Source organism: Equus caballus, chromosome 3, assembly GCF_041296265.1.
Source record: "Equus caballus isolate H_3958 breed thoroughbred chromosome 3, TB-T2T, whole genome shotgun sequence".
Lineage (NCBI taxonomy): Eukaryota > Metazoa > Chordata > Mammalia > Perissodactyla > Equidae > Equus > Equus caballus.
Window position 1 is genome coordinate 24,919,256 of NC_091686.1, and position 12,860 is coordinate 24,932,115.

A 12,860-nucleotide genomic window follows, 5' to 3' on the forward strand; every position below is an offset into this window, starting at 1 on the left:
CTAATCCTAGAGCTGAAATTTATTGCATCTCCTAGAATGAACTGATTCTTTTTTTTTAATTGAATGATCTGATTGATGCCCGGAACTAAATGTAGCATTTTCAATAGAGTGGTTTGAACTGAGGGTTGAGATGACCTTTTGTACTTAACATTCAACAGGCATTTCTTAAGCTATGCATTCTTCCTGAAGCAGAGATGCAATCAGAGTAAGTCCCTGTCTGTCTACCCAGTTGCCACTTCAGGGTCTCTGTTTATTTTCTAAGTGAGCTTCCAAGGTGATGTACAGAAAAACAAATATCAGAGTTATCCCAGAGTTTCCAGATTTCTGAGGGTGAGTGGGGTGGGTAAGGAAACTTTTCATTCATCCACCCAAACTCTAAAAGAGCTACATGTGAGTTTCTCGTCCCACTCAGGGCAGTGGGGTAAAATCATAAACCCCTGCCATTCAGAGACCCCAACCCAGAGAGGGAGATACAAAGACATGCCTTGAGGTAACTCTAATAAAAGGCAGGCTATGCTACATATTCCACTTCAATTTAGATTCCTGATGTAGTACCATTCTGATTTATTTGGTAACCTATGTGTTTCCTTTCCTTCAAAAATCAATAGATGGCCAGTAATATTACTAGAGTTGATATAAGATGAGTTTTTATAATTTTCACTGACTGTGAGTTGATAGTTTGGAAACTTATTCCAAGAAATTACACTGGGTGACTATGTTCCATGTTAAATGAACCCTGTAATTGCATGCTTTGGGACCCTGGTTATTTTTCAGTTGGCACTGATAATTTAGAGAATTATCCCCAAGAAAGAAAAAAAATACTAACTAAGTATGTTATAAAAATTCTTTGTGAAATGATGTTTATATTCCCTGGATGTATTTGGTTTCATACAAATGATTACTCTTCACTGGGTTGGATGATTGTTTATTCAGTCTGTGAAAGCATTCCTCACCGTTGTAATTTCTGAAGTTTCTTGGGGTTTCACCTTACTCTGCTCATTTTATTCATTTATTCAGTCAACAAATATTTAGTAAGCCCATATGGCGTGTTACCTATCATTACACATGTCTTCAGCATCAGTGGTTTTGAAATGTTATAATAGTCAGAATCAGCAACTTTTTGCTAACAATTGAAAATGGAAGTTTGACTTCCAGATATATAAGCTTTCGAGATCATATTTTATGCCTAAGGTTTTGCTTTCCTTACAACAAAATGTGCGGTATTGTTCAGGGTGCTTACAGAATGCCCAGTGTTATTACAGGCAATGTGCTCAGTGCTGTTTTGGTTGACTCTTAACCAGCCCACCCTGGGTTTAAAGCTCGACTTTGCCACTTTCTAGTTGTGTAGAAAAGTAGAGCACAGTGTGGCAGGCATAATGAAAGAGGGGTACAAGGCATTTGGGGTTGTTAAAGGCACAGCATCAGAGAAAGCTGTTTCTTGAAGGACGAATAGGAGAGCCAGGAGGGCAAAGAATGGGGAGTAACATGCCAGTTAGAATGAGCCCCACAAAACCATGGAGAATTTGACTGCACCACGAGTAGTCCAGGACTGGCCAAAGGTGAGGTGTAGCAGCAGATGAAGCCACAGAAATAGCCATGGAACAGCCAGGTTATGAGTATTGTATGTAAAGCTAAGAACTAAGTGTTTTACCCAGAATCTCTAAGGGGTCATCTTAATATTATAAGCGTTATGTGCACACATGTGTGTGACATTGATTAGATTTGCATTTTATAACTTTAAAACTCCTGGTAATGCAAAGGATGGGAATGATGAAGGAAAGGGAATGGGTTCTATCCTGGGAACACAGAAATCAGCTATTTAGCTGGTGAGTTAATTCCTATAAGAAGTAATAAGAGCGACAGAACAACCGAGACAATGACAATGGCGATAAAGAGCAGGCAACAGACTTGTTCCATGAGAACATGTAAGACAGACAGAGGTCAAGACTGATTGAAAGCAGAGATACAGGAAAGCAAGGAGAGGTCATGGAGAGTTGGTGGCTTTTAAAAGTGTAATATGCTATTTGTACGTAGCTACTTTCTTTCTGAATAAGGAATTTTAATTCATTCATTTTTTTTTCCTTCTCTTCCCCAACGTCTCTACAAAGGATCATGTCTAAATTTTTTTGAGATTGTGTGTGATATGTATAATGCAATATTCTAGGAAGATTCATGCCATGGTGACATATTGAGTAAAATCTTTCTGAGATAATGCTTCCTGGCCTCACCTGTGGTTGCATTCTAATGAAGTCTTATTATTGTCAGAAACAAGAATATATCCTGAATTGAAGGTTTCTTGAAGCATTCTTCCCTATCATTGATGATGATGATGTTTTCCTGTCTCCCACTCAAATACCTACCCCCAACTCCATTTGGATTAGATAGTGGGGATTCAATACTTGCCCCTTATGACAAAAGACTGAGTTCTTATAGTTGGGTTGTTAAATGCTTTGGGACAAATACATTCTGGGTTGAAATATCTATCATTTGATGTGTAAAAAGAGGACCTAGATAAAATGGAAAAGCAAAAAATGATTAAAATTTTACAATATACTCTTAGAGTTATGTTCAATCTTTTTACACATTTACCAAGTGCCAGCCCTGTTGAAGCATGTGCTAGAAAACAGGTATATAAAAATGGGTAGACTCTGCTCTCAAAATGCAAGACAGAGGGAGAGAGAAGAGAAGAAACAGAAATGGTACAGTTCATTATGATGGTACTAATTGTGCCATTTTTGGAAATGCCGCATCATTTCTCATCCATTTCTTTTGCTGTTATCGGGAGGTAATTGCCCCTCCAGAGAGCTGTAATTCTCCAGCGTGTTCTGTAGTGTTATGCAATCTTGTGAGATTTAAAAATCCGTGGCAGGAAACATTTGAGGCTTCCAGTTGTTCTCCAGTGGCAACTGTTACATTTTTAAAATACGCCCCTGGACATATCTATCTATAAAGAAAAACCCAGAAAGTTTTTACTCGACAAAGTTGTAAAGAAATAACCTTTACTAATTTGTAGAACTCAGAGGATATATGAAAAATAAGAAAGAAAGCTTTTTTTAAAAAAAAAAGTGTTAGTATTTTGAACCTCAGAATTTCAAGTACAACAAAACCAGCAACTGGTCTTTAGAAAGCTATTTTAGTTGATGACACAACTTCTCTAGCTCTTCTTGGCCATTTAGACGTCAGCATTTGTAATACACTATTATTTAATTCAAATTTTGCTGAAAAACAGCACACATATATTCAAAATTCTATTAGGTAGGATTGTGCCCTACCAATATAAATTCTCTACATTGCCAAGAACTTGAGGTATTGAATTAACTATAATAAAAGATGATTATTTATATTTATTTTCACTCAACCACAATAATTTATTTCATTTATTATATTGCAGCTCTAAAAAACAAAAAAAGACCTGTTCTCCAAGATGTGCATATTATGAGTTAATTTACAATGGAAATTAAATGCTTAGCACTGAGGAATAAGATAGTAATTTTACAGGAAAATCTTGATACCACTCTATCACTTCAACCTCCCCCAAGTTAATTGAAATATATATTCTCAGGCTATCAAATAATTGGTTGTTATCTCTTAAATTTGTCAACATTTACTAAACAAAAAGAAGTTCAGAAATTTATGATAGATAGATAAATACGTGATCTTTTACTCTGCTAATGGTTATATAAAAATCTTGCAGCATGCTGTTTTCAGATCGCTTTACCCAAGAACTCCAAATAACTTCCCCTTTCTGATTTTGTTTGGCATTTGCAAAATAAAAAAATGTCTGTTTTAACTATTTCTTTTAAAAATATTACTCATACTATGAGACAATAAATCAGATACTAAACTAGAAGCTAGAAATCATTTGTGCTCTTTTGTCCCCTCTTTGTAACATCAAATGCGTCATTTTTTTCTGATAACCCATAGTCAGAAACCCTACAAGACACTTCTATTTCTCTGCTACCTTCACCCATCAATTTGAGTAGTCCCTCCTCCAGTGTCCTTACATCTGCCCCTTTCTTTTTGTTCCACTGCCACAGCCGTAAGTGTGGGGCCTTTTCAGCTACACTGTGGCACTGAGCATTTAGACAGGGACAAGAAACATATGAAGACAGAACTTCAATGTATTACTTTAATTACTGTGCGAGAGTCTTACACAGGGTGCCATGAGGACAAGGAGGACACTTAAGCTGGATGAGGTCAACCCATGGCTCCTTGTGTAGAGGCCATTCCAAGCTGACGGTCTAAGCTGTGGTAAAGAGCAGTGTATTCGAATAAGCTGGCAGTTTAATCAAAATATAATAGTCAAGTTTAACGAAAATGTAATAGTTCTGGAGCATTCATATGAAGGGTTGATGGGATGGGGGGAGTAGAATTGAAAATGAGTTCAGAATGAATGTCCCAGGTTTTATGAATGGCAATTAGATCAGATACCCCATTCGGGAAGGAGAGGGGTGGGGGTGGGGCAGTGCTGGGAAGCAGCCAGAGACTCAGTTCTAGGATACAACTAAGTGGAGAAATTCATTAGAATCTGAAATTAAGGCAGAAAGCCGGTAAGTGGAGTGACCAAATCCTTGAAATAACGAGGTGGCCACAGTCATATAAAGCTCTGCAGGGGCCCAACTGCCTGCAGGGATATTGACCAACTAGACTGTAAACCATCTCCAGAACCACATCAATGGGGACATTTTCTGGTATGCAGACCCTCAGGCTCTCCCTTATCAAGTAAAGGAGTGGAGCAAAAAATATGTGAGTGGTGGGTGTTTAATACCAATGTGGTAGGGAGGACAGAAATGATGTTCAAATGGAGTTTGTACTATACTGGTTTCTCTTTCCTCATTGTGACTCAGTGTTCTCTGGAACCCAGTAGAGATTTTTAATTTCATTTATTGTAGTGTTTTATCTTCAAAAAGTTAAATAACCCAAATTTTTGCAGGTGCTATCTGGAACATCAAAGATGCACATTTAAAGAAATCTCACTGCAGAGAATATGTTCCATTGTTGGCCATTATATAGAGAATCTTGCCTATCCCGCATCATGCCCACTTAGGACAAACGTACTCAATCTCCTTGCTCAAATAACCCTTTAAAAGTTCAGGCAATGAAGTGGGAGAGTGGTGCTGGTAGCATAACATAGTCATTAGAAGTAAAGATGTTGAATGGGAAAAAAAAGCCCAAAGCCTTCAGCAAGAAGTTTAAATTCTCTGACCTTCAACTACACATCTAGAAAATGCAGACAATATCCTCCCTCACAGGGTTGTGGTAAGGGTTTAACATGGTTGGGACATAGCATGCAGTACTTGTAACTATTATTGTTAATAGCGTTTTTCTCTAGAGGGCTCCAGTTCAAATATCATTGGTACATTGGCAGGATCAGTTCATCCTATTAATGCCTTAGTTGATAAATGTGAAGAAAATTTGCAGTAGATTAGACGTTACAACATGTGTCAGGGAAGCACCTGAGGGATGGGTCAAGGAGAGAGTGTCTTTTATATTGGAGTGCTGAGGGTGTATTTGTTTAAGTATTTATTTAAATACTTGGTCAACTCAACAAAAAACTAACATGAAAATGGTAACTTATAGATATCAAAACAAAATCAAAACTATATGACATTCTAATTCCAGGCAAGTGCGAACAGAAGCATATAGAACATTAGCATAAAAAAAGGAAAAATTTTGAATGACAAAATTGACTATTGAGTTTTGTCTTTTATTATGGGAATTATCAGTTTTTAAGCATGGTAGTCTTGAAAAGCAAAATGTCATATCATGGCCTGTTGTAATACCATCATCATAGTAAAAGCTCCAAGGATTATTTTAAGCTAATTATTTTAAGTTCTAAAGTCAAAGGACAAATATTCAAAGATTTTTAAAAAGTTGTGTTTTGAGGCCAAAAGTAGATCAGGGTGGGATTTGCAAAAGAATTGAAACATGTGCTTTCTATTTTTAAATAATTTATGATCTAATTCAAGACGTAGTACAAACACCTAAGATAACATTAACAATTAATATAGTGGTATTTGCAAATAATATGTGAACACATATACACTGAAAGGCCTGGAAGTAAATGAGTTACCAGTATTTGGTTTAGTCACAAGGGAATGTTGTTAGGAATGTTGAGAGAGTTACAATAGATTTAAAAAGAAATGAAGGACCTAGAAACATTAAGGGTGCATCCTACGGTCTCCTCTAAGGCGTGGAATCCTCTCCAAGCTCACGTGTTTGCTAGCAGAGTTTAGTTCCTTGCAGCTGAGGCCCTCAACTCTTGCTTGCTGTGAATCTGGGGCTGCTCTCAGCTCCTGGAGGCCACTCATCATTTCTTACCATATGGCGCTCTCCACAACATGGCAGTTTACTCCTTCAAGGCCAGGGCGGGCAGTTTCACTCATGCTTCACGTCCTCTCTGACTTCTTTGTGTCAGTGATCTTTAAGACTTTTTGAAGGGCTCCCCTGATGAGGTCATACCCACCCAGGATAATCTCCCTTTTGAGTAACTAAAAGTCAACTAAATTAGTGATCTTAATTAATTAACTACATCTGCAAAATCCCTTTTGCCATATAATGTGACATAATCACAGGAGTGATATCCCATCATATTCTCAGGTTTTGCCTGCGCTCCAGTGGAGAGGGTTTACAAGGTGTCTACAACAAGGAGGTGGAATCTTGGGGCCATCTTAGAATTCTCCCTGCTGAGGGGCTTACACTGCAGGCTACGGGGCCGGTGCCACGATGCTATCTACAGTTAGGGCAGTTGGGGGCTGGAAACATCCAAGAGTCCTTGAAACGGTGGGAATGTTTGAAACATCCTTCTCTGGTGGGAATGTGGCCTTTGTGGAAAGGGGGAAATTCCAGAGCTCAGAAGAGGTATCAGCCTGTTCTCCCACTGAGCTAACTCACACCTACTCAGCCAGCTTTTACCTAGGCTGCCAAAAACAGTGACAATGACCCCCCCGAGGCCAGCCAAGCTTGTCTCTTGCTTGATTATGAAATCAAACACAATAATCTTAGTCAATGAAAAGGAAATATCCTCCATCTAATTTCATGTTATTACTCAGAGAAGCTTATTGTTTCCAGTTGGTTGGTTCTCCCCACACCCGCCCTTAGTTAGAAATAGTTGTTTATTAAAATAGCTCTGCAGACTCACCTATTAAAATGCATTTACGTGCAGAAAAATCCCTGATCGCTGTGAAGCATCTCAGCCTTCATCTTTAAGTGTGATATTTTGAGATGCAAATAACAACTCTCAAAATAATTTAGTAATAAAATGGAATATATGTTCACAGACGTCGAAATATCATCTAATATGACTAGAATAAGAATTGAATTGAGGCTTATTCACTTTTCCCTCCAGGAATCAAAGCCTAAAACTTGGCAATTTCAGGTTGAAAATACCAGTTAATGGAAACAGCGCATACTTAGGAGGTCCATGTTGCTGCGACTTCATGCACATGGGATGGAGCTGGGCACAGCACGAATGCTTGGAGCGTTCTAACTACATCGTCAGAGGTGTCCAAATGAAGAGACGCCTGTGTTCTCTGAATTCCTTTCCACTTTCCTTGGCCGCTCAATTTCTGCATCATATTCAATCTTAAATTCTATTTTTTGGAGTAAATGAAACAAATAACTCTAAAGCTCAAGCTACATAAAGAGAAATATGGCCTTTGGAGCATTAAAAATTTTTCCTTAACAGGGAAACAGTGCATCACAAGGACATATCACTTCCTTTTTAGGTTAATAATTCTGTGCCAATTTTTTTGGAGGGAAGGATGACCATGGGAGAAGGCAGTTTAAATGAAGTGCCTAAGATCAGTTAGCAGTTGGCAGAGGGGGCAGGACTTGAGTCCAGGGAGGATGGCTCCGATCCTACACTCATAATCACTATGCTACACTGTATTCAGGCTTCTCTGCGAGGTGACATGATGCTGACCTTCCAGACACTTTCATCTCAGCAGATGGAGACCCAGATCACTTGGGAGGTGTTGTAATAGGAGCCTGTTCAGGTTAAGGAGGGACCTTCCAGAGGGAATGGGAGGGGTGGCGGCTCTCAGGAAGGGTGTCATAGAGAAGCAGCCGCTGCAGCTGAGACTTGGAGAAGAAGCAGGTGCGGGAAATGGAGGGGAGAACATTTCTCAGCCTTGTGCCTTGAGGAGAGGATTGGGATAACCTACCAAGTGACTTTGGGAGTGATACAGTCTTGTCTATCTCAAATTATAATCATACATGTGGATTCCACTGTTAATTCTAATGGCTTACTCAAAATAGAAGGGCTCGTCATTAAAGCAATATATGTGTGTCGCTACATCAGCCTCAAACCTCTTTTTAACAATCAGTGGGTAATATTTTGAGCCACAGGATCCGAAAAAATTTCATTTCTTGATTCTACACCTACAGGTTGGTAACTGTGTAGGCAAAATAATGGCCCCCCAAGGATGTCCGCATCCTAATTCCTGGAATCTTTGAATGCGTTATCTTACATGGCAAAATGGGCTTTGCAGATATGATTAGATTGAAGCTCTTGAGATGGGGTGATTATCTGGGGTTATCCAGGTGGGCCCAATGTAATCACAAGAATCCTTATAGAATGTCGCCCTGCTGACACCTTGATTTTAGCCCAGTGAAACTGACTTTGAACTTCTGACATCCACAACTGTAAGATAGTAAATTTGTGTTGCTTTAAGACACTAAGTTTGTGGTAATTTGTTACAGCAGCAATAAATAGCAAACTAATACAGCAGCCATTTACTTCTCTGCTTTTATTCCAGTGCTGTGAAGAACAAGTAGTTGTCTAAAGGAATTCGCTCGAGTTTTTACATGAACCTATTAAAAAAGAGGAAATAAAGAGAAGAAAAATTCTTTATACTATACATTTAAACATTTTTCTTTTAAAGACATGTCCTCATTACCATTTGACTATAGTTGTTCTATCATAGATTTAAGCTGTTCTATCATAGATTTAAGTTGTTCTATCATAGATTTATATTGTTTGCAATAAATGGAGGAGGAATCACTTAAACTCTTATGCATGAGCTCAAACTGCAGACATTCCAGAATCTGTGCATGAGCAAATGTAGGCAGAACCTTACTGGATTTGTTTGTACATGATTTTTAAACGTCTTTCATCCTTTTCCTTGCTTGACTGTGTGTTATGTGTTTAGATTGTCAATGGCATAGACCCCATGTTTGGTGAACATCATTTTCATTTGCATTTATTATCTTTTTTTGTAACTATCAGTTTTTTAACCTTACAAGAGAGTTTTCTTTAGACCGGGCTTCATCTTTACTAATTCAAAGCATACTTTATCTTATCCAGGTTACACACCTATGAATGTTCTAAACCTCTCCTCACCCCCACTCCACCCAAATCCTAGTTTTGTGAGAGGACACTTTATATTACTGTTTTAAACATCTTACATTCTATAATCTATTATTTGAATTATTTTGAGTTTTATACTAATTTAAAGTTTCTCTTTTCAAGTCCTTGTTTAATCAAAAGTCAGTTCTGAAATTTAGATTTGGTCATAAAATGAACTGATTTGAGATATGTGTACAAGTCTTAAATCTACTCATCATAGTGTCACATGTGGCCATTTGATCTGTCAGTAAGTCTGTGATGTGCACAGAATCCTAGAGCTCTGATACTCTCTTTATTTTTTAATTATTTCTTCCGCCTCTTCACCTTTAGCTGGTTTTGTTTGGTGGATTTATAGGTCTCCTTGTCCTAATATCTGGACTTTAAATAGTTGCTATTAAGCCTCTAAAATCAATCAGCCTCTGGCTGTGTTGTCATTAAAAGTTAACTGCCTTCCCATTAATCCATTAATTGTGAAGATTAATTGGGAAAGCTATTCAAACCAAGGCTACAACTTGGGGCATGTAAGCCAGTGTTTGCCTCCAGTGAAAGCTTATCCTATTAACGTCACGGAGTATTAACAATTATATACAAAGTTCACCCATGGCTTATATAGAAGAAAATGCATAGAAACTTATAGGCTGCAGCCAAAATGAAAATAATCTCTGTCTTTGATTCAGCTCTAGAAAAAATACTGATAAAGATTTACTTGTTTCAAATGGCAGCAATATGTTATTTTTCAGATTTAAGCCACTGATTGACAAAGTTAGAAGCTTGTGTTTGTCTTATTTAATTTATCTAAAGCTAGCATCCTCAGGTGAATGTTAATTTTCATGTCAAAGTCAAATTAATACTCAAAGAAGCTAAAGAACTTAGCAGTAGTCTCTACTCAGTGGTATTTAATTGAGTTGAAATATTATTTTAGGTAATGATGAGAGATATAATCAAGAAAGACCCATATTTTGCTACCTTATCTTATGAAAAATTATATTTTATTCAGGCACAGTTGTATCATCACTAGTCCTTAATACTTTTTCTCTTGTTTTGCACCAGAATGTCACTGTGCAGCAGCTGCCTCCACACACTGTCAGTCGACATGTCTACACAGGGAGAAAGGGGTGGGGTGTGATATCATAACCACTTCTTCAATCTTTAAAAAGCCTCATGAAACAGTACGAAAAGGCATAAAGACATTTGCGAAAGGAACAAAACTCTCCATTGGATAGAAGTTAATTTGCAAGTCTATTTTAGTGGTTTCCAAACTAGCATGGTCCTGGCTAAACTACACCCTAGACAAAGTAAGTCAGAATGACCTGGAATGGGGCACAGTCACGGGCAAGCTTTAAATCTCCCGCATATGATTCTACTACGTAGCTAGGATGAATTACTGAAGGTGCGTGTTCCACAGAAGTTACAATCTGGTGCTGATCCATATGTCTTTTATCAGGAGGATGATGCTGCCTTTCAAGCCCACCTAGGTCTTCTACAGGTTCTTAGGCTGAACTGCTGTGGCTTTTCTTTGATGTGCTGAGTGAATGCCTGGGAAGGTGACAACTGTGAGGATGAGCCTGCAGAGTTGGGAAGAGCTTATTAGCATAGAAGTCAATGAAGACTACCCAAATGAGAACAAGCAAAGGCTACTTATTTAGAGTTCACTGTGTTTGGTAGAGGCTCAAGGGCAGTCAGGGGAGAAGGAAAGCTTTCTAGTGGAAAAAAGAAGAGGCTTCAGGTGTGCCCTGATTGGAAGCTGTTGGCAGAGGGAAGCTGCAGGCAGGCTAACCAGAAGCAGAACATCCTACGTGATTGATTAGGCATGCATATTTGGCTTCCTCTGTATTTAGTACAGATTTCTTGACCTAAGTTGGAAGCAGGGGCACAAATTAGGGAAGCTGTAAGTTATTCACCAAGTCCTGGCTCTTTGGGGACCAAGTGTTACAGGGGTTATTATTTGGCTTCTTGGACTGGCTACTCTAGACAGTAGGTTGGCTTCCTGGGTTGGTTGTTGCAGGTTATGGGTCAGAGTTGTATTTTTTTATGTAGTCTGGCCATTGTCCATTGGATATTCAATCTCTCACTGGGCAGGAGCCGGAGGTGCATCAGGAACTGGATCCTGGGTCATGCCAGGGCAGGGAGATGGGATTCCTCTTGGAATCCTGAAACTGGATGTGAATAATTTGTAGAAATAACTCAGCTGGGCTTATGGTTAGAGAACAATATTGCTGTCTAACTTTTTGGATGAAATTTTGCCTTGTACACAATATTTTTGAGATTTGTTAGCATAATTCCACACTTTCTTAAATTAGTTGATGATTTCCAATTTCAACTGCATGACAACTTCAATAATACAGATTGGAATAAAACATTTTGTTCAAGGAAATAGATTTCTGGAAGGGAAGGTCATTCCTTAGTCCTAAATCTGTCAGTGGAATATTTGGACTAGGTCTAAATAAACTGTTTTCTGAAAAGACTAAGATTCCAACATTTCCAAAGCTCTCTGTCAAAGGTCTCACCCCTGCCTCTAGTGTATGGAATTTTTTAAAGATTTTAAGTATATTTTCTATTTATCCTATTCTATTCCATTCCATTCCATTCCATTCCATTCCATTCTTCTCCAGTGAATATTCCTGTGGGAAACACAATTCATTGGCTGGCAGGCAACTGATTTGGGCAGGTCTTCCCAATAACAGAGAAGGTTGTTTCACTCAGTGGCAACTAGGCTGAACACTACTGAAAATCAACCCTATTTTTTTTCAAGTATATTTTAGATGACCAATACTTGTTTCAACAATATATGGGCTCAGAATAGGAGCTCTGCGTCCTTTGGGTAAATTTTTTAACCATTATGTCCCTTTCTCTTCAATGGTCCAATGGAGTTAACCGTATCGAACAGTGTAAGGTATTTGTCAGGATCAAACGAGTTAATACACCTAAAGCACTGAGAACATAAACAACCAATAATATATACCTATTATCTTAGTGCAGGTAGTATTACACAGAGATTAAGATAACTGAATTATTTTTATTAAAAATTGAACAGGTTTTACTTATGAGAATTATGCCCTTTGTAAAATAAAATTGAATTATTTACGATTTAGCTATATTAAAATACTTTCAATATAGCTTGCTTCTTTATTTCTAAGAGGCTATTGAGTTTTTTCACATACACAGTTTGCCAGAGATCTAACTTATTATTGTCTTTTTAATGGCCACGGTACATTTTTCTCTCATGTGAAAAGTAAGTGATGACTTTTCCGAGATATAGACCTGAAAACTGTAGATTTGGGTGTCTTTGTGACTGTGTCTGTGTGTGTGAAAATGTCTCAAAACAAATTAGGTAATTCTTTTCCTAAGAATATGTATATTCTAACAGAATTCATTAAAACTCTCTACGTGTAATGTGTACAGATTTTTTTTCCTTTACAAAAAAGACTAAAAACTATAATTTCACATTTCCAACTATATCAGGGTTAATGTGTTAATTCTAATATGACTATGAAAAAAGTTGAATAAAAAA

The 12,860-nt window shown here is 37.9% G+C and overlaps 1 protein-coding gene across 2 annotated transcripts in view; it reads left to right on the forward strand.

Moving 5' to 3' along the window:
* The window catches only part of CNTNAP4 (contactin associated protein family member 4), a 263,864-nt gene that overhangs the window by 16,063 nt on the left and 234,941 nt on the right, over nt 1–12,860 (forward strand). The gene's annotated exons all lie outside the window — the stretch shown is intronic.